The sequence below is a fragment of the Carya illinoinensis genome, chromosome 9, assembly GCF_018687715.1.
Source record: "Carya illinoinensis cultivar Pawnee chromosome 9, C.illinoinensisPawnee_v1, whole genome shotgun sequence".
NCBI lineage: Eukaryota > Viridiplantae > Streptophyta > Magnoliopsida > Fagales > Juglandaceae > Carya > Carya illinoinensis.
Window position 1 is genome coordinate 36,388,474 of NC_056760.1, and position 21,453 is coordinate 36,409,926.

At 35.4% G+C, this 21,453-nt stretch overlaps 1 pseudogene; it reads left to right on the forward strand.

The window, feature by feature from the left end:
* The first annotated feature begins 1,080 nt into the window (after positions 1-1,080).
* Positions 1,081-20,812, forward strand: LOC122277055 (annotated as a pseudogene).
* The last annotated feature ends 641 nt before the right edge of the window (positions 20,813-21,453 follow it).

The following is a 21,453-nucleotide window of genomic DNA, read 5'->3' on the forward strand; positions in this document are numbered from 1 at the left end:
TTTCGGCTACTTGGCATACCAGGTTTTCCGATCCAAAAATATGGGATGGGTTCCTTAGATGCATCTATTTCAACGCATACTCTAGCCCCATCGGTTCTTGTAGCACATCGGGTAGGATTGTCTCTACGAATCATTCTTCCAATCAGTGCCGTAAGAGACTTCAACACAGACGTATGATAAAGATTAGGAGGAAGCCCAGGCAAGAAGATCCATACCAATACGCATGAGGGCTCACTTTCTTCATCAAACTCAGGAGTCCAGGCAAAGTGCCTATAATATACCCCATTAATATCACAAGATTCTCTGGAAAGAGCCTTGAAAAAATCTGCTTCGTTAGACATACGGACGAAAATGTTCCGTGCTCGCTGCATGGACGACACTACAGGGACGTGATTCAACCCCCATCTGCTTCGGATATAACCTCGTATGATATCAAGAGAGGGTCTCTTCTTCAGGAATTTCATCACCAACGAGAAGCGAAATGGCTGTGTCGTGCGATCGATCTCTTCAGGTGAGAAAATAAAACAAAGCTCACCGTCTATAATCTTGGGAGGATGCACTGCAATGTCCATCTCCGGAAGAGGTTGCGGCACTGCTGAAACAGCCTCCAAGAACGACCGTTGATGGCCTGCCGGTGGAGGCAAGTCCTCCACGGCCGCCATGCAAAAAGGCCTGGCAAGAACCCTAGCAGAGTTTTTACGAAGTTTCCTTATCGAGCGTTAGTTTCCTTACGTCGTGAGCCTTTCTACAATATATATTTTTCATATATAGCAGGAGGTCCAAGGCACAGATCTCTTTCATGAAAATAACTAAACTTCATCACTTGAGAAAAAAATGTCTCACAAAATCCCTTTCACATTCCGCACCACTGCACGCCAATCCGCAGATACATCTTCCATTCTCGTTGCACAGCGTGAACACCACAGCGCACTTGTAATTAATATTGGCAAAATACCTCAACACATCCCTGCTTGTGATGTCGAAGATGCTCTAGCCCACCAAATATTTAAATAACCCTACCACGAACGTACTTGAGGAAGCCTAATCCCAACATAGCCGCAAAATAGTCCCATACTCTAGATGCCACATTACCTTCAAACTATTAAGAGCATATATGCAAGAGCATCGGTTAAAGGGAAGCACGTTCAAACTATCATTGAGGCCAAAAATCATGCAATTGACATGTCAGATGCTAACCGCGTGGATGCTATTGTTAGAGGATTGGCTTTTGATTTCTTTCAGGTCTCTGTGGCTACATCTCTAATAATGCAGTTTAAAAGAATATTACCAGGAAGCACTAAAAAAATGGGCTCTGCAAATAAGGATGCTATGAAGGAGCTTGAAAGCATAAGCTTGTCTCAGCTACAACAGAAAGGATTAAAAGATAACCACACCTTGTGGGGCAAGGTGCTTTGGAGGGAGAGGGTTCGTCACACTTCAACACCTCTACAAGCGTGGGCCGAAGTCATTATGGGCTTTGGTTTGGGGTAATAAGGATTTAGAGGTTTGGGCTCATAGGCTTTTATGGGCTTGGATGACTGTCTTTTACTTAGTTTATTGTATTTTTCTATAAGGCTAGATTTCTGTTAGTAAGCCCAGTCATTTTATCTCCATTTATGTTTATTTTGCTGTACGACTTAAAAAACCAATGGCCTCTACTTGGTTCTATGTAGGATTTGTAGGATTTTAATGGGAGCATATATACACTCAGATGCTGGATATTGTAAGACATTGTGAAATGTTAGAAGAAACTTCTTTATTTTTCTCTCGTTTTCCCTCGAAGAAACTCTCATTTTCTTCGAGGAGCTCCCCTCGAAGAGAGCAAATAAGTGCTTTATTACATTAATTTGTGAGGTTTGTTACATGCCTCAAAAGTAGCCTAGTATGTGTGTGGGTGTCACGCACTGTTGCACAGCCATGCCTCTGATGGCGAACTGTGTCGTACCGGCAGATTCGATATCTTCCTATCTGACCCACTCCACCCCAATAGCCCTTGTGCATGGTTCTCACACATTGACAAAGTCATGGAGAAACATTTCTTGTCACTGTCGATATGGACCACTTGTAGCTATATAACTAGTTATGTCAGTGCTTTTCCTAAACGAAAGTCTCGAGGGCAAGAATAAGAGACTCTGCATCAGTTAATCCAATGCAACGAAACACAGTGGCACACAAATTTTAGATTCCTCCAATTGAATTGAAAAAAGTAACCATTTAAGGCATCTCCCACTTGGTTTTGCCAAGAAAGATGGGGATGGGCATGAACCAATCTTTTGATCCCAAAGCCCTTTCTTAGTTTTCTTTAAGTACTATGTTTTTTTAGAGATATATTTGGGGAGGGGGGTTTCAAAACCAAGACCTCCATTTTGGAGGCTTGAGGCAGGGCCAGCTCAATGGTAAGGCCATGTAGGCTCTTGCCTAAGGCCCCCACTCCAAGTAAAGCCCCCAAAATTAAAAATAAGGTATTTTTTTCATTTTAAAAAAAACTATTTCATTAAATAAAATTTTAAATAACTTTTATATTTTTCAATATGTGTAAGGCCCCATAATACTAAATTTAATATTTAATACAATGAATTATTTATATTTTAAATAATTTTTTAAGATATTGCTAAATTGAGGTACAAAATTTGCATTGAGACATCATTTTAAGTTGTTGTATTAAATATAAATTCAAAAAAAATTATTTAAAGATTTTAAATAAAATCTCATTTTATTGAAAATTTAAAAAATATTATATATAATAATTTATATTTTATTGTATTATAATTATGAATGACTAATTTAAATTTCGTCTCAAGCCTCAATTTGTATTGAGCCGCCCTTGGCTTGAGGTTATGTCAATCGGGCTACAAAACTTTAGCTTAAGTGCTATGTTAGCAGTGATGGAGTGATTGTAGGGGACCCTACCCCTCTTAATATATCTTACTTTGCTTTTTATCAGATGAAATGCTTGCTTGCTTAGACAAGAATAAAAAAATGTTGAGGAAAAGGTTGAAAGCAGTTCAAGAAAAAGCAAAAGGAAGCATCACTACCACTTGTTCTTGACTTCTTCCAAAACGTAGGGTTGGGTGAGAAATAAGAAAAGTCTCCACATCCATCGAAGTCTTTGATGGGGTTAGCACAAGAAAGTCTTTTCAACTTGCTAGCTTGGAACAAAAGTTCATGGACAAGTGATCAGAAATAAAAAGTAAAGAGTAAAGACTACGTTACCTTGACACAAAAATATTAACAAAATAATATTAGTACGACTTAATCAATTTAATTGGTGTTAAATTTGAAATTTGATTTAGATCCATTGGACGAGCTATATAAAAAAGAATAAAATTGTTAAGGAGGAAAATGCTAAAAACAGTTCAAAGGAAAAGCGAAAGGAAGCATATATCACTACCACCTGTTATAGACCTTTCATTTCTTTCTCTTCATCTTTTTTTCCAGTTTCTATTTAATTGTAGGGTTGGGTGAGAAAAGTCTCCATGTCCATCGAATTAGTAATTGATCATCATTGGGTTAGTGTGGAAGGCTTTTCTATTTTAAATTCAGTAGTGTGTTGAAACGATATTAAGAGCAATGGAAAATATGCCACCTGAGTTTGTCTCTCATTTTGATTGCTCATGTATTTAATTTAATTTTTTACTTAATGATTAAGAAAGTAACTTTTAATATATTGGTGTATTTTTTTATTTTTTAAAAATATATGAAAAGAAGTATAAAAATTAAAAATTAAAAATTAAATTTGTGCTAGGCAGCATGCCAGTCATTGCTTGATGGAAGCCTAGCATCACTCAAGAGAAATTTCCCAAATGGGCCATTATGATTGCACCTTCATACATATGCATGGGACATATATATATATATATATATATATAAAATTAATACATGAACATATATATATATATATATATATACACTAGTAAACGGGCTATGTGCAAGGCACGTATGCCTTGTGAAAATGATTATTATAATAGCATTTTTTGTACAGAAATATTTGAGGTTTAAAATTATTTAGATGCAAAGTTTGATAATGAAAAATTTAAGTCATTATTATAATAGTCATTTGCAGTTCTTCCTTGTCCAAAAAATCTATGAGTGGGAAATTAGTAGTGGTGTTGTCTGCCAACCATCAAAGAGTTTGAAAAGTAACAAAAAATTTGGATTAAAATCCGAAACACGGAAAGCATAGTTAAAAAAAGGGAAAAATTTTTGAACCTAAAAACACTTTATTTTTAATAATTTAATAATCTAACTTCACCCTATGTATGTTCTAGCTTGGCCCTAATTAAATAAATTAAATATATAGGTTTAGACAAAGTTCACCTAGAGGCTGTACATGCACTGACACTTCATCTTTTATCTTCTAGATATCTCTCCTCTTTTCTCAAAAGACTCAGATTAGACAACACTCTGTGCTTCGTCTTCCCGTTTCTCCTTCTCCACTGCGCCGTCCTTCTTTGTCTCTCCGATTCTCACGCATTTCTCACAAACTTTTCTCTCTCCTAAGTCTTCATATTGAAGGTCTCTCACTCTCTCTCTCTATTTTTCTTTCCATTACTGAAGCAGCCTACATCTTTTTCATTGTTTATTTCTCTGTTTAATTTTTTTATGTGGTTAATTATGTTTTCCTGGATGTAGATCTCGGTGTTTCACATGTCGTTGTTCCATTTGGTAAAAATGTTGGGTATTGCTACGTCTATTTTGGGATTTTTTTTTGTTTCATTTTTGGAAGAAAATGTATGCGACTCATTTTTTTTTCTTGGTTTTGTTTTTTTGCCTCTTCATTTGGGTCGTGGAGTGCAGATGTATGTTCATCATTTATGCTGTATGTTGCCGTGAGTAGATTTGTGGAAAAAAAATCTGGATTTTGATTTTTTCATCATGCATATCAGCATCTTCTATTTTATTTGATCATATTGTCGAAATTGAAGCGCCGAGAAATCTCCATCCTCCCGAAAATTTCACATAAATCGTTTGAGGGAAATCATTTGTCCTATGTTTTTAGGGTTTTTTTTTTCCTGTCATATACATTTGTATGGTTTTTTTTTTTATTTTATTTTTTTTTTATTTTTTTTATTCTGATGTGGTTGTTCATGCATGAGGATGGTGCAGAGTTGGTGTTGATGGCTTTTGGGATCCTTGGATGCGTTGGTGATGGCTTCTCTACATCTCTGGTGTTGCATATCAGTAGCCAGTTGATGAACAATATTGGCAGTGTGTCAATTTTGTTACGAAAAAGTTTTCAACGATAGATGAAGAAGGAATGCATCTGTCTCTTGTCTCTCATACTTGCACATACTTACGCGTGCATATGCAGAGCATACAAAAAAAGGTAATTGGGTTTGGTTTTGTTGGGAGACAAAATGTTGTGGTCATTCCCTGGTTTTGATCTTCAAAATATTTTTCTCTGCAAAGTCCTTATTTTTTTATTTTTCTTCATTGGGCAGTTAGGGTATATATAGTGGATTAGGCAGTGGATTCGTCTAAGTAGAAGAAGCTGGGAAGAGGAAGAAGTGAGTAGAAGACACTGGAAAAAGATAATAGTCACTAAGGCAGTGGATTTAAACAGAAGGAACTCAGTAAGCGGTGAACTGATCTTCTAGAATTTACATCATTTTAAAAAAATCTAGTAAGCGGTGGATTCATCTTTAAGAAGATACTGTTGAATTTTGGATTGAGGCTTCTAAGGGAGGGAACGGGGATTTGGAAATGCATGTAGGGAAAAATGGGAACAAAGAGTGACAATAAAAATACTGTTTATTTCAGGATTGACGCTTTTATATAGAAGAAGATATAGTCAATGAGTCGTCGCATGCATATTGCAGGACAAGTCAATGAGTCGTCGATTTCTCTGCAAGATGATCCATTCTATGGAAATTTCCAGGATGTTTGATCCTAAAGCCCTTTTTCAGTTTTCTTTTGAAGTGCTACCACAGGTTCTTGACGGGCCTTTAGTTTCATTCTCTCTCTCTCTCTCTCTCTCTCTCTCTCTCTCTCTCTTCTCCAGTTTCTATTTAATTGAATGGATAAATTTGGAAAGTTTTTCTATTCATCATCCTCACACATTGTACAATATGATTTTTAAATTTTTTTTATTTTTTTTTTAAATTATAAAATAATAATAATATTAAAAAATATTATTTTAATATTATTTTAATCAATTTTTAACTTTTATGTCAACTCATTTCATCTTAACTCATTATCTAAGACGTGGAAATTTTGATTCCCTAGCTTCAGACCAAATAATATGTGGAGCAATAGTTTTTCCAATCGCGTCCTATTTCTTTTCAAATCTTCTCAACGAATTAAATCATATTATTATATGTATGAATATATTATTGACACAAAAATATTAACAAAATAATATTAGTACAACTTAATCAATTTAATTTGAGTTAAATTTGATTAATTGGAGTTATAAAATTACAAATCTTCCTGACAATAAAGTGTTTGCAAACAAATTTAGACCGGGGTACTCATTCATGATCTATCCTATACCGTCATCCAACGAGCTATATAAAAAAAACATTGAAAATCCCCTAATTTATAGGAAAAGGGTATAAAATATAAAAATGTTTATGCTACCGATAATTTTTCCTGAGAGTTTATGCCGATTTAATTTTTTTAATTAATAGTTAAAGAAGTGTTTTTAATGAATTTGTGTAAAGCGATTAAAAATGCGATTAAAAATGCTTGAAAAAAAGTACAAAATAAAAAAGTGCATTTTGCACTTATGGGTGGAAACTCTCAAGTAAAATTTTGAATTCCGTTTCGGTGACCAATCGTGTTGAAGTATTAGAAAGAAATATTTTGGTATCGGTATATTTTGATGTACCGTTTCGAGATATATGTTACATAGATAAATTATATATATATATATATAAAAGAGTAGTGCAACACCCACCACGAGAGAACTCACCGACAATGCTATTTGCTTTGTTTTTATCTATTTTTTAATTCTCTTAAATATTTTTTAAAAAAATTCACAAGATTATTAAAAATATATATTTAATCATTAAATATATAAGAAAAAATTCCTATGCCGCCCGGTCCTTACTGCTCCATTCGATCGCTCAATGAAATTTTATTTATTTATTTACTTAATGATTAAGGAATTGATTTTTAATGTATTAATGCATTTTTTATTATTTTTAAAAATATTTAAAAATGATAAAAAAACATGAATATAAAAATTAGATAAAAAATATTACTTTTATACTAGCGGTCACTTGCAGCGGCAAGTGGCACGCTAGCTTTAGCTTTACGTAATATATATATATATATATATATATATAAAATAAAATGGTAATGGGTAAAAATCCTCGTGTAGCATCCACCACATTTTCCTATTCTGAAACCCCTGAATATTTTCGAGGACCCAACCGTTATTCTGCACTGAACCTCGCACTTCTGCGGTTTTATCTGTCGCAAGAAGGCTTTTGTCATTCAAAACATACATAATGCCAGGCTAAACTGTTATGCATTTCCAAACACACCAAAAAACTGACATTAATTGTCAGCAAAATAAAAGTTCATTTAAATATAAACAAAAAGACTCCATTTTTCAGAAAAACATACATGAGATAAATAGAAAGTAAATGGTTATGAGAGGATATTCAAATAGTTTCTTAAGTTTTGACAAAATAAAAAAGTATATCTAAGAACAAATATGAGTCAGAGAAGAGTAATGCTAGGTACAAGTTTTAAATAGACAAACTACATACAAGCTATTTGTAAAAAAGTGCGTCCCACTAATAAATAATAGTTTTTTTAACACTTTTTTTAGGTGGGGTCCAATTTTTTATAAGGTCTTGTATGGGGCTTGTCTATTTGGGGTTTGTACAAATTATTTCTCATTTTGAAATCGTTGTTGAAAAGGAAAACAAAGAACACATTAAATTTTGCCACATCTGCATCTATTTGCATTTTAAAATTGTTAGAATATATTTTTTAATATTATTTTGGTTTTAAGATTTAAAAAAGTTGAATTCTTTATTTTATTTTATGTGAAAATTTGAAAAAGTTATAATAATTAGAGCAGATAAGATTAGTTAAGAAGAGTTATGAAAACAAACGAGATGATCAATGCTTCCTTTTTATCAGACGAAATGCATGCTTGCTTAGATGAAAATAAAATAAAATTTGAAAGCAGTACTTCAAAAAAAAAGCAAAAGGAAGCGAAAGGGTTGGGTGAGAAAAGTCTCCACGTCCATTAAAATCTTTGAAAGGATCAATTCGGAAGTCTTTCTCGTCAGCAAGAGATCGATCAGAACTAAAAAGTAAAAACCAAACAATAAGGCTCATTTCTTGCCCAATCTTTTAACTAATTAAATTTTATTATTGTCTGTATGAATAAATTATTGACACAAAAATACTAACAAAATAATATTAATCAATTTAATTGGAGTTCAATTTGGAAACTAATTTAGATCCATCCAACGAGCTAAATTTGTGTCTACAAATGTAAGGGGGGTAAGAAAAGTCTCCACGTCAATTGAATTAGTAATTGATCATCATCGGGTCAATGTAGAAGTCTTTTCTACTTTAAATTCAGTAGTGTGTTGAAACGATATTAAGAGAAATTCCCCAAATGGGCCATTATGATTGCAGCATCATACATATGCATGGGACCTATATATATAATTAATACATGAATATATATATATATACATATTTCTATATATATATATATATAGTCAATGAGTTGTCACGTGCATTAATATACACAAGTCTTGAGGGTCGATCTCTAGGAAATTAATAAATGTATTGGCTTTCAAAAGGAAATTTTCAGGATGATTCATTCAATTATTTCACAGGCAACCTAGATTTAGTATCTTTTCTTATATATAAAATTGTATGTCCGTAGTCATCATGAACATATATAGTAATAATCGGTCATTACTCATAAAAATATCAGCCTCCTTCATTTCCATTTCCATACCGATGGTAGCATGGGCTATTTGGATCTTTTTATGTGGAAAGTGTTTGGATAATGCACTTCATCAGCTTGTTTTTGGTACATTTGGATCAACATATGCCCTTCAACTTAAACAAGCCAAGGCTTTGCAGGAGATTGGGTGTTGGCCATCCAGTAGTAGTAATTCAAGTGCTTGCCACTAGGATGGTATTACTTGCAATGCTGGTGGAAGCATCGCAAGCATCGATAGATCTACTCAAGGTTTGGGAGGTCAGTTGAAACTCAAATTCTCTTTCTTCCCAAATTTAGTCAATTTAAAACTTGATTGGAACATGCTTGTCGGCAATCCTTTGATCCACAATTGGTCATTTAACTAATTTGGAATCTTTGGACCTTGGTGAAAATCAAATCAATGGATCCATTCCCCCCAAAATAGGGATGCTAAAAAACCTGACCTATTTAAACCTTGGTTGGAAAATGTTCGTTGATCCAATCCCTTCCACAATTGGTCATTTAATTAATTTGGAATATTTGGACCTTAGTCAAAATAAAATCAATGGATCAATTCCTCCCGAAATAGGGATGCTAAAAAATTTGACCTATTTAGGCCTTCATTTGAACATGCTCGTTGGTTCAATCCCTACCACTTTGGGTAATTTAACTAATTTGGATTATTTAGGCCTTAGTCAAAATAAAATCAATGGATTCATCCCCCCCGAAATAGGGATGCTCAAGACTTTGGTCATTTTAGGCATTAGTTCGAACATGCTCATTGGTTCAATCCCTTTCACCCTCAATCATTTGACTAATTTGAGACATTTGGACCTTTCTCAGAATAAAATCAATGTATCCATCTGCCCCATAATATTTGCTTAAAAATTTGAGCCATGTTAACCTTAGTAAGAATTTTATTAGTGGAGAAATACCTATCGCGCTTGGGACTATTACCCCTCTATGGACCTTGGATCTTATCTACAATAAACTTATGGGCAACATTCCCTCTTCTCTCATTGGTATACATACACTCGCCTTGTCACATAATTCTTTGAAGGGTCAAATTCGGTTATGGTCTATATCATGCCTCCCACACATTAATTGGCAACAAGGATTTATGCGGTCAGTTCAAGATTTTCCCTCCATGTCCCAAAAGCAAAAATCAATCATAACCAAAATAGAAATTTTTGCTCCCATCACCACTTTCCACACATTCCTCATTATTGTGGGTATTCTCTTGCCACGTTGTGTGTTAAAGGAAAATCAATTTGAGAATCTAAAAATGGAAACATATTGTCGGTATGGAATTATGACGGACATATTGCATATGAAGACATTATTGAAGCAACTGAGGATTTTGACATCAAACATTGCATTGGAACTGGTGGTTATGGTAGCGTTTACAAAGCAAATTTACCAAGTGGAAATGTGGTTGCCTTAAAGAAGCTTCATCAGAAAGAGGTTGAGAATCCAGTTTTCTATAGGAGTTTTATGAATGAGGTGAGGGTGTTAACAGAAATCCGACATCGAAATATTGTGAAGCTGCATGGGTTATGTGTACATAAAGGATGGAAGCCTATTTTGTGTCCTAAGAAATGTTGATGAAGCTATGGAACTAGATTGGAGCAAGAGGGTAAATTGGAACTATTATTTAAATTATTATAAATAATAGTTCCCTTGTTTTAAATTTAATGTGTTATTCGTTGGATTTATTTTATGATTTTAAGTTGTGCAATTTATTTTAAAAGCTTTCTTGTTATTATTTATTATTTTGCATTTAAATTACTCTCTAACTTGAATTATTTTATTGTTGGGCTTTAACTATTTTATTTTATTAATATTGAGTTGTAGTGTTTTTATTTAGCTTTTATTTATTTTATTGTGCTTTTTATTTTAAAGCAGTTTATTGTTGAATTTTATTATTTTATTTTATAAAGTCACTGCATTTAAATTATTTTATTTAACTTGCTATTTTAAAATTTATTTTCGTTGGATTAGTTTTGAGACTCCGAGTTGTAAAGACTGGATCTCATTTTTCTTTTCCTCTGTTTCTTTTTTCTTTTTCTTCTTTTTTGTTTCCTTCTTTTCTTTCTTCTTCCTTTTCCCCTCCTTTCCCGTGCGACCAGCCCCCCTCCCCTACTTCTCTTCATGTGACCCTCACTACCCAATCCACTCCAGCCGCCGTGACCCAGCCGGAATGCCACCACCCACCGGTGCAGCTCACGCTGGCGACCTCCCCTGCACCAGTCTCCACCCCCCACAACCTTCCTCTGCCATGATAGCCAGCCCGAAACCCACGGGTTTCTCTTCTGCCCGTTTTCTTCATCCCCACCTGTGCGCTGCCGTGAGCCAGCGTGGCCGTCACCGCTAAACCCATTCTCTTCCCCTCCGGCCGATGAGCTCCCCCACCCATTTTCAGCTCCTCCTTCGCCGCCGTTAGCCCGCACGTCCCTCTCCAAGCCACACGATTTTGTGCTCCCCGTGCTGTTGTGCCTCCATCGTTGGCCACCACTTCTTCACCACATCATCCTCGGCCTCCTAGCTACCTAACCCACCCAACCCCAGCTCCGATCTGTCACCAGTGAAGCTCAGCCAACCCACTTTCTGTTTTTGACTTTTTGGCCTTCAACCGCCGTTTGTGCCGCCACCCATGGCCAACCACCACTTCTATTAGTTTCACCAACACCTTTAAGCCATTTCCTAGCAATTCCAAATCTTACTTGTCCCCATTCAAAAGTGAGTTTTTTGTGACCCACGGCTTTAGTGCGATTTGCACTGTTACGTTGCCTTGCTGCTGCTTCTTGCACCTCCGTGATCTTTCAAAAAATATTTTATAACACTATAAGTATTTTTTGAACAACTGTTGCGATTTAAATATATTTATGCTTTAACAAATATTTTTGTGGATTGGTTTGTTGTGCCGGACTGAGTCCAAGGAGTAAGGGTCGGTTGGAATGAAGAAAGGAGTTGTTTGTTGGTTTGGTTGATGTTGGGATTTTCTGGATTATTTTTGTTTTTTGTCACATGCATTGCATGGTGCATGCATGATCGTGGTTGTAAAATAAAAATGGGATTTTTCCGCATGGTGCATGCATATTCATGGGTACGAATGGAAAATTGAATTTTCTTGTAAAAGTGGATTTTTGGGTGCTTGTGTATCACGACCCCAAGTTGAGATGGGGCATCATCTAGGTGGAGCTCCTCTGGTCACTCGGGAGCGCAATATATTAAGTGACGTCCCCTGGGTTGTCGCTGGGTGACAACAGGAGTGGACGGGATGGTAACGCTCTAATGTCGACTTTGTGGCCCCTCTGCTGGTGGGGTCTAGAGGATGCTTGGCTACGAATGCGCTGGGCCCGAAACTGGGCATCACTCATTACGAAGTCACACACATGGTCGTTATCCATGGTATGGCGAAGGGAGCCAGGGTATGCAGATGGTTCCTAGAGGAGACTGTGGTGCATACGGTTAAGAAAATTGGATATTGGTTTTGATAATAGATATTGGGCCATTTTCTGGGAAAATGGCGTGATTGGACTAATGGATTTTATGTTGGGCCATTTTCTAGAAAAAATGGCAAGGAAATGTTTTGGGCCAAATGAGATTTTTGGCATGTGTGGAAAATTAGTCTTTTTCAAGGAGATGATAATTTTTGGAATCTCATGCATATGGGTATTATGTTCATGCATTTTGCTTGGCATGAATGTATTTTTATCTCAGTGTTTATTTGGATGATTACTTATCTGTAGTACCGTTATTTGGTGCCGTAGATTTTGTTACAGATGTGGAGGCTAAGCCCGAGGAGGCTGGTCTACCGGAGGAGTGACTTGATGCTTTAGTTTATGTATTGGGACGTGTTCTCCCACCTTTTAATTATGTATTTGATTTACATTATATTTTTCTGAACTAGTGTAATATTTATTAGTATGTTTATGTTTAAGCGAATTTGTATTTTGAACAAATTCTGGTACTTAGTCAACTGACTTTATTATTCCGCTATGTTATTTTTGTTGTACACTTTCGCTTGCACATACTCTTGGCACTTAGCGATGGGATGTGTGACCTGTGTTGTCATAATCTCGATGCCTCGATTTCCAAGTGTCCGTACGTGGGAGTTGGGGGCGTCACAGATGGTATCAGAGCAGTTCGGCTCTAGGTAAAACCATATGTCCCATAGGTGGAGTACCATAAATTTTTAAAGGCTGGATTTAAAATTATTTTATTTATTTAATTTGAATTGTTTTTATTTAATTTGATTTAATTTTATCTGATTTGAAATTATTTTAGTAAATTTGAATTTATTTTATTTGAATTGAAATTATCTTATTTTATTGACTTGATCTGATTTGATTTGATTTTTATTTTGTTTTTATTTTGTTTAGTTTATTTTGTTTGTTTTGTCCAGAGTTGAAAGGTGGGTTAAGGGTTACTCTATGGTAGGAAGATGGTACAACCGAGAATGCCGTTGTTAGGTATGAATATTTAGTGTATTAAGCTTGAGTTTTATCAATGTGATTTGGTTTTATAATATCAAGGCTTGAAGGGAACGTCATGGTTGAGGCAATCTTTGTGGCGTAGGAACTAAAGTCGCACTGAGGGAAATAGCTTTAAATTGTTTAGGGTACTTGAGGTCTTGAATTCCGTAGAATTTATTAAATGGGTTCTTAGGATTGGAGGTTGTAAGTTCAACGGACTCAAGGATAGATTTATGAGAAGTTCACCTAAGGTATGAGGCCCTACAGATTTTATGAAATAAGTTTATGGGATGGAAGGTGGTAGGTTCAACAAGCATTTGAGGGATTACTTAAATTAGATGTTTTAGATCTTGTCAACTCTGATGAGTAATTTGATAACATTTGGGACTTTGGAATCTATGAGCTTTAAGGGTGATTGTTTTTAGATCTAAGTTCATAAGTCTTGAGGATTTTGGAAAATGATTTATTATCCATTGATGTATTAGATTTTGAAAGCTTTGAGAGTTGATTGTTTTATTATGATGTCTAGTTCATTGATCTTAGAAATTCTGAAAGATGATTCTTATTCGATTTAAGGTTTTAGAACTGCGAAGTTGAAGAGTTGATTTATAATAAGATTTGAGTTTTTAGTTCCACAGACTTTGTGCACTAGCGTGACCTATTTTGGTGATTGAATAGTTTGTAACCTTTAAAATGGGGTTGATCAGAGTGAGTTATTGATATAAAAAATTTTCAAGAGTGTATTTCTTTAAGGATTGAAGGTAATGATCTAGTTCATGTATTTTTCTAAGGATTGAAGATATCGACCTAGTTTAGAAAATGATTATTGTTAACTCGAGGTTGTAGTAATAGATTTTAGGAAATTATTTTTATTGATTCGGAAGAAATAGAAACATCGAGGTGTTGGAGACAATAGTTTATTTGTTGGTATTGAATGCGATTGAATTTGAGGATTTATGATCCGAAGACTTTTGGGAATGGATTATTAGCAGGTTTAAGGTCATTGTCGGTACAAAACTTTAAGTGATAGCTGGTTGCTGATTTAAGGATGTAAGTTGAGTAGATTCAGGAATGATTCTTGTTGATTGGAGGATATAAGTCCAAATGGTGGAAATGGTAGTAATAGATCACTTGTACATTTGAATGATTATTTGTTTTCACTAAGGGTGCATGGAATCGATTCGTAGTGATGGTGAGTGTGTATGGGCTTTGGAGAGTACAGGTCTTTGTTTGATTTTTTTTGTTTGAAAGAAGTGGTTTTGTTAGGAATTGAAATGGATTCGATACGACAGTCTTAAATTCAAGAGATCTTAGCTTGGGGTTTTTGGCAAGTCGATCGGAGTGTTCAGTCAAAGCGTGATACCCAATGAAGTGATGGTGGGCAATAATTGATGTAATTATCTTCAAGAATTAGTTGTGAATTGAGGTCGTATAGGAATTTAAATTTTAGGAGGCTATGCTTTACTTTGGAGATCGAGCGTCAAGTTGGGAAAATTATGGACATTGTTATTTAATTTAAAGGGAGATTGTTGGGTCACCTTGTGTGGTGTATGATAAAATTTTGGAAGTCGAAGATTTGGCATCAATGGTGGGTAACATAAACGGATTTATGAGGTAATATGGCTTTAGAATCAAGAGTGTTGTGCAATAGTTATGATGGATTAGAGATTGGAACAACATGGCTTGCTTTAAGGTTTAATTGTGATATACTATTGAGGAATTAATCGTGCTAATACTAGACCTTATGAGAGTAGGAGCAGGTGCGAGAGTTACCAGGAATGTTTCAATAATGTTTTGGTAAATTCAAATGGTGGTTCGTATTGAGTTTAGCGACTTTAGTCACCGCTAGATTAGATGGTATTTAGAATTTAGGTGATGAGCTTTTAAGTATAGATTGTCTAATAGAAGTTTATAGTTGCTCTTCTTGGTTGGTCGAAATGGATTTAAGCCTTTTAGGTTATGTTCCTTATCTTAGATGTAGCAACTATATTTTGATAGGATGATACTTGTTTTCATTTTGGGATAATGAGGTTGATTGGTATTGATTTTTGTCAACAATCATGGATGTATTTTGTGGGATGTCGATTTTTTATTAAGGCAGTAAGAGCCAAATGAGGAATGTGTGATAATTTATGGTTTTTGGAGGTATATTATATTCTATCGAAATGTGGTAAAGGATTTTCTTGTTTATAGGTGTTGAGCTAGCTTGTATTCAATGATGTTAATTTATGAGGACATAGTCTTTTTGCATTTTGGCGAGTTATCAGAGTGCGCATGAAAGCGTGATTCTTGGAAATAATTAGGTGTTCAAATTTTGTGGTGATTTTGAGGAATTAGTGGTGACTCCAAATTTTGAGAAGATGCTTGTAATTGGAGATTGATCATTTGGTTGTGCAAATTTGTTTATGGATGGTTAACTTTGGGAGTAGCTATTAGGTTTCCAAGGTGTAGTTTACAATGAAGGTTTTGAGGTTATAGTATTGGAGTCGACCAAGGTTAGTACAGTTTATCGTATGAAGATATTAATATTCATTGGGTGTTGTATTCAGGTTTTTGTGGAAAATGGAGATTTCGGATTACATAACCACCCTAGGAGTAGTAGGAGCGATATACCATTGGGAGACTAGTGCAAGTATGATGGAATTGCCTATAGGAGTGGATTTAGGAGAGCATTACACGTGCTTGTATGGGAATAGTTGAGGGTATATTTTCTCAAGTGTGTTTTGAGTTGTATCTTGTATTCTGCTTGGTGCTGATGTTTGACCTCACAAATTCGAGGACGAAATTTTATTTTAAGGGGGGAAAGATGTGATACCCCGTTTTTACGTGTATTTTGATTGAATGATTATTTAAATTATTATAAATAATAGTTCTCTTGTTTTAAATTTAATGTGTTATTCGTTAGATTTATTTTATGATTTTAAGTTGCACAATTTATTTTAAAAGGCTTTCTAGTTATTATTTATTATTTTGCATTTAAATTACTCTCTAGCTTGAATTATTTTATTGTTGAGCTTTAACTATTTTATTTTATTAATATTGAGTTGTAGTTTTTTTATTTGGCTTTTATTTATTTTATTGTGCTTTTTATTTTAAAGCAGTTTATTGTTGAATTTTATATTTTAGTTTATAAAGTCACTGCTTTTAAATTATTTTATTTAACTTGTTGTTTTAAAATTCAACTGCCATTTGTGCTGCCATCCACTGCCAGCCACCACTTCCATTTGCTTCATCAAAACCTCTAAGCCCTTTCCTAGCAATTCCAAGTCGTAGTTTGTCCCCATTCAAAAGTTGGTTTTTTGTGACCCACGGCCTTAGTGCGATTTGCACTGTTACATTGCCTTAACGCTGCTTCTTGCACATCCGTGATCCTTCAAAAAATATTTTATAGCGCTGTAAGTATTTTCCGAACAACTCTTGTGATTTAAATATATTTATGATTTAACAAATATTTTTGTGGATTGGTTTGTTGTGTCGGATTGAGTCCGAGGAGTTTGGGGATCGATTGGAATGGAAGAAGTTTGTTGGTTTGGTTGATGTTGGGATTTGCTGGATTATTTTTGTGACTTGTCGCATGCATTGCATGGTGCACGCATGATCATGGTTGTAAAATAAAAATGGGGTTTTTCCGCATGGTGCATGCATATTCATGGTTACGAATGGAAAATTGGATTTTCTTTGTAAAAGTTTATTTTTGGGTGCGTGTGTATCACGACCCCAAGCTGAGATGGGGCATTATCTCGATGGAGCTCCTCTGGTTACTCGAGAGTGCAATATACTAAGTGACGTCCCCTAGGTTGTCTCTAGGCGACAATAGGAGGGGACAGGATGGTAACGCTTTTGTGCTGACTCTGTGGCCCCTCTATTGGCGAGGGCTAGAGGATGCTTAGCTACGAACACGCTGGGCGCAGAACTGGGCATCGCTAGTTATGAAGTCACACGCATGGTCGTTATTCATGATGTGGCAAAGGGAGTCAGGGTGTACGGATGGTCCCTAGGGGAGATCATAGTGCATACGATTAAGAAACTTGGATATTGGTTTTGATAATGGATATTGGGCCATTTTCCTGAAAAATGGCGTGATTGGACTAATGGATTTTATGTTTTCAAGGAAATGATAATTTTTGGAGTCACATGCATATGGTATCATGTTCATGCATTTTGTTTGGTATGAATGTATTTTTATCTCAATGTTTATTTGGATGATTACTTACCTGCGATACCCTTATTTGGTGCCGTAGATTTTGTTGCAGATGTAGAGGCTAAGCTCGAGAAGGCGGCTTCGCCGGAGGAGTGACTTGATGCTTTAGTTTGTGTATTGGGAAGTGTTCTCCCACCTTTTAATTATGTATTTGATTTACATTATATGTTCTGGACTAGTGTAATATTTATTAGTACGTTTATGTTTAAGTGAATTTATATTTTAAACAAATTCTAGTACCTAGTCGACTGACTTTATTATTTCTCTACATTATTTTTGTTGTACACTTTCGCTTGCACACACACTTGGTACTTAGCGATAGGATGTGTGATCCGTATTGTCATCATCTCGACACCTCGATTTCTACGTGTCTGTACGTGGGAGTTGAGGGCGTCACAACATGGATCATGAATGCTTCCTATCAATTGTTCATAGAGATATATCATCAAACAACATTTTGCTGAACTCCGAGTTCTAAGCTTTTATCTATGACTTTGGAACTGCTAAACTTCTTGATCCTAACTCCTCCAATCAAACATTGGTTGCTGACACTAATGGTTATATTGCCCTAGGTAACATGTTAATTGGTTATTTTTACTCCAACAATGTCATTTAAATTATTTAATTAAAAATATTGAATATAATTATTCTATTAATCATGTATCTAAACATTTTTTAAGATTATTTTTCTTTACTATTGTTTTCTTTGTCAAATTTACAATTTATGAATCGCTATCACCAATTAAGCTAAAAGGATATTAAGTTGATAAAACTAAAAAGACATGAAATATAATCTAAAATCGTAATAATCTTAAATTATAAATTTAATTAGATATATTTGTTCTTCATTTAAATGTTTAGCATAATGGAGGAGATGAAGCATGTACCTTATGTTTTGGAGCAATCACGCTGGAAAGTGCGTGGGGGATGGCATAAACTTCTAGTTGGACTCTTGGATGGGAGATGGACCCATGGCCGATGCTTTAGAAAAAACAGAGTTCCCTGGGCTCAAGATATGTGAATGTAAAATAGACAATATATGGGACGTGTAGCTTATAGAGCGTCTAGTGGGAGAGAAAAAAATGGAGGAGATACTCGAAGTCTTGGGAAATCCTTGAGAGTGGCCCGATTTGCTCATATGGACTCCTTCCAAAGATGACATGTTTACGGTTCAAAATACTTGGGAGTGCCTGCGAGTGAAGTCCCCTAAAACTCCACGGTCAGCGTGGGTTTAGCATTAATTTCTACCAAAAAAAAAAATCTCAATTATGGTATGGAAAGCATGGAATAATAGCTTTAGTGTGGATGATAGATTGAGAATGATAGGGATCCCAGTGGTATCAAAAGGTAACTGTTGCCGTGCAAGGGGATATGAGGACATTAATCACATGCTCTATGCTGGTGACTTTGCTCAACAAAATGGAGGAGATGCGCTCATCACTTGGGAATTCCTTTTCGGGAGGAAATAACGTGGAAGGAAAATATGTTACTATGGTTTAGGTGTGCATCTCGGTCATCTCAAATAGGAGTAAGCTAAAGTGTACTCCCCTCCATTGTTACATCGAGACTATGGCTGAGGAGATGCAAGGCATGTATGGGAGAAAATACGGATTCAATAGAAGAAGTGTGGCAAGCGGTTAGACTTTGGATGGCCTGGTTGAGGAAGGACTCCTCAAGGTTTCGGAAGCATGACATGGGGATAAAGAAATGCTGAAGGGTCTGAACATTGATGTAATACCAGTGAGGTTAAAACGTGCACAAGTGGTCAGATGGATAAAGCCTCAGCAAGGGAGATATAAGTTCAATACAAACGGAAGCAATAGTCCAGGTGCTTCAGGCACATGAGGTCTCCTTCGAGATGCCAACGATAATTTAATTTTTGCTTTCTCCGTAGACTTTGGTGTTGGTAGTAATAACACGACTGAATTAAGGGCTATCCTATATGGACTAAAGATCTGTCAAGAACAGAGGATTAACAGGGTGGAGGTTGAAACTGACTCACTGCTAGTGGTTAAGTGGATTTGCAGTGCTAAATGCGGAGTGTGGTATCTTGAAGACTATTGGGATGAAGTCTTGAAAATTTTCAAAGAAGGTGATCACTCGATTGTGTCACGAGAATTTCTCTCTTGCAACAAGCTAAATGTCATACCCTTGACTACGGTTTCACTCCCGCAACTAAGGAAACATATAGGCTAGATCAGGATTTGCTTATTGTTAAGGTGTTTTGTGTGTTGTCAATGCGTTTACATTTCTCAGTCTTTTTTCAAGAAAAATATTATTTGTAAGCATTCCAAATCACCTCATAAATCTGAAGTACTCACTTTTTAAGGTTGGAAGCAGTTGAAACAGAATGGGGTTAGTGTGTTTGTATGAGATAAGTGTGCAAATATAAACTAGAAGTGAATTAAGTAAAATCATAAAGAGAATTTCAGTAGATTCATCATTTCTTCTTCATGAACAACAAGCTTTCAGAATATCTTTCATATCATGATCATCCCCAGCTTCTTTGTCCTACTCAAAAAGAAATAAACAAATTTTACATCTAGTTAGAGTAGTATCTAGCATAAGAGCTCAAAACTTTAAAGCCTTGAGTAGAGTCTTTCGATACTCCTCTTCGATCTTAATTGTATTAGATTTAGACAAGGTTACAGAAAGTGTAAAAATATACACGTTAACTTTTCTGTATGTTAGGAAAAAAAGGAAACCATTGATCAATAACAAATATATGACAATGGTCACATTGATGATTAATGGTGTTTTGGGCATGAGGTCAGAGAAAGGGGATAGGCTATGATGCGGAACTTAATTACTTTGTGAACGTATGAGATGTTAGTTTTGCAAGGACCTACAACTATAATTCCACCTTGCTGCCTGAGAAACAACAAACTTCCACTTGTTAATTTTAAAAATAGGGAAAAAATCATCAGTAAGAAAAAAGTAAATTCTACCCTTGCAGCAAACAACTCATATTTGAAAAGCTTAGCCAAAATAGATAAAGATCATTAAACCAATTGTCTTATTGAAGGCAGGCCTTATAATCTATACACTTCTATACTTTTTTTTTTTTTTTTAATTTACCCATTAGTGTAGAGTCAACTGTTGCCAGATTCTTTGGTGGCTTCTCCAGGATCTTGTTTAAGCCACCAAGGGGATTTAGTTGTAATGGATCTAGGTTATGTTGATAATACCATTAAGTCAAGTCAGGATGCAAGTTTTGTTGATAATTGCTAGGAGTTCAAGAAAAGTACATAAGTGGATAGATACTTTGATCTCATCTTTAAAAAAAATGGACACGGTAGTTGCAACAAGATATTTTGCATACCAGCCACCTCTAGTCACGGTGTCCCTTTCAAATGAAAGCTTCCAGTCTTGTCGATAACCTTCCATGTATAATTGTATTATCTTGAGACTTGCCTATAGTGTCACAAAAACAGCTAAACTAAGAATTCCTAGATGCAATCACAAAGTGCTAATTTTCACAAATATCTAATGTAAGCCAAAAGTACTAGTAGAGTTACCAACAAGGGATTTTCACATACTTTAGGAGTGAATGTAGTTGAAACCCCTTAGACAAATTGTAAAGCCTCATACGATGAGTGAGTCGGGTTGGCATAAACTTCTGAAACAAACAACATGTTTTATTAGCAGGCTGTAAAATTAAGACACATTACAATTTTTTCTATTGGGAAGTATAGACTCCACAACATAAAATTGAAAAGATTTCTTTTTCATTCTTTTACACCCATGCTTTGATGAGTAGTAAGGTCTTTCCACAATGCAGGTTGCTTTCCAACAACATGCATGACACCGACATTACTACCATTACCAAACCTTCACCATCTCGTCCTCATTATTACTACATTATTCTTGTT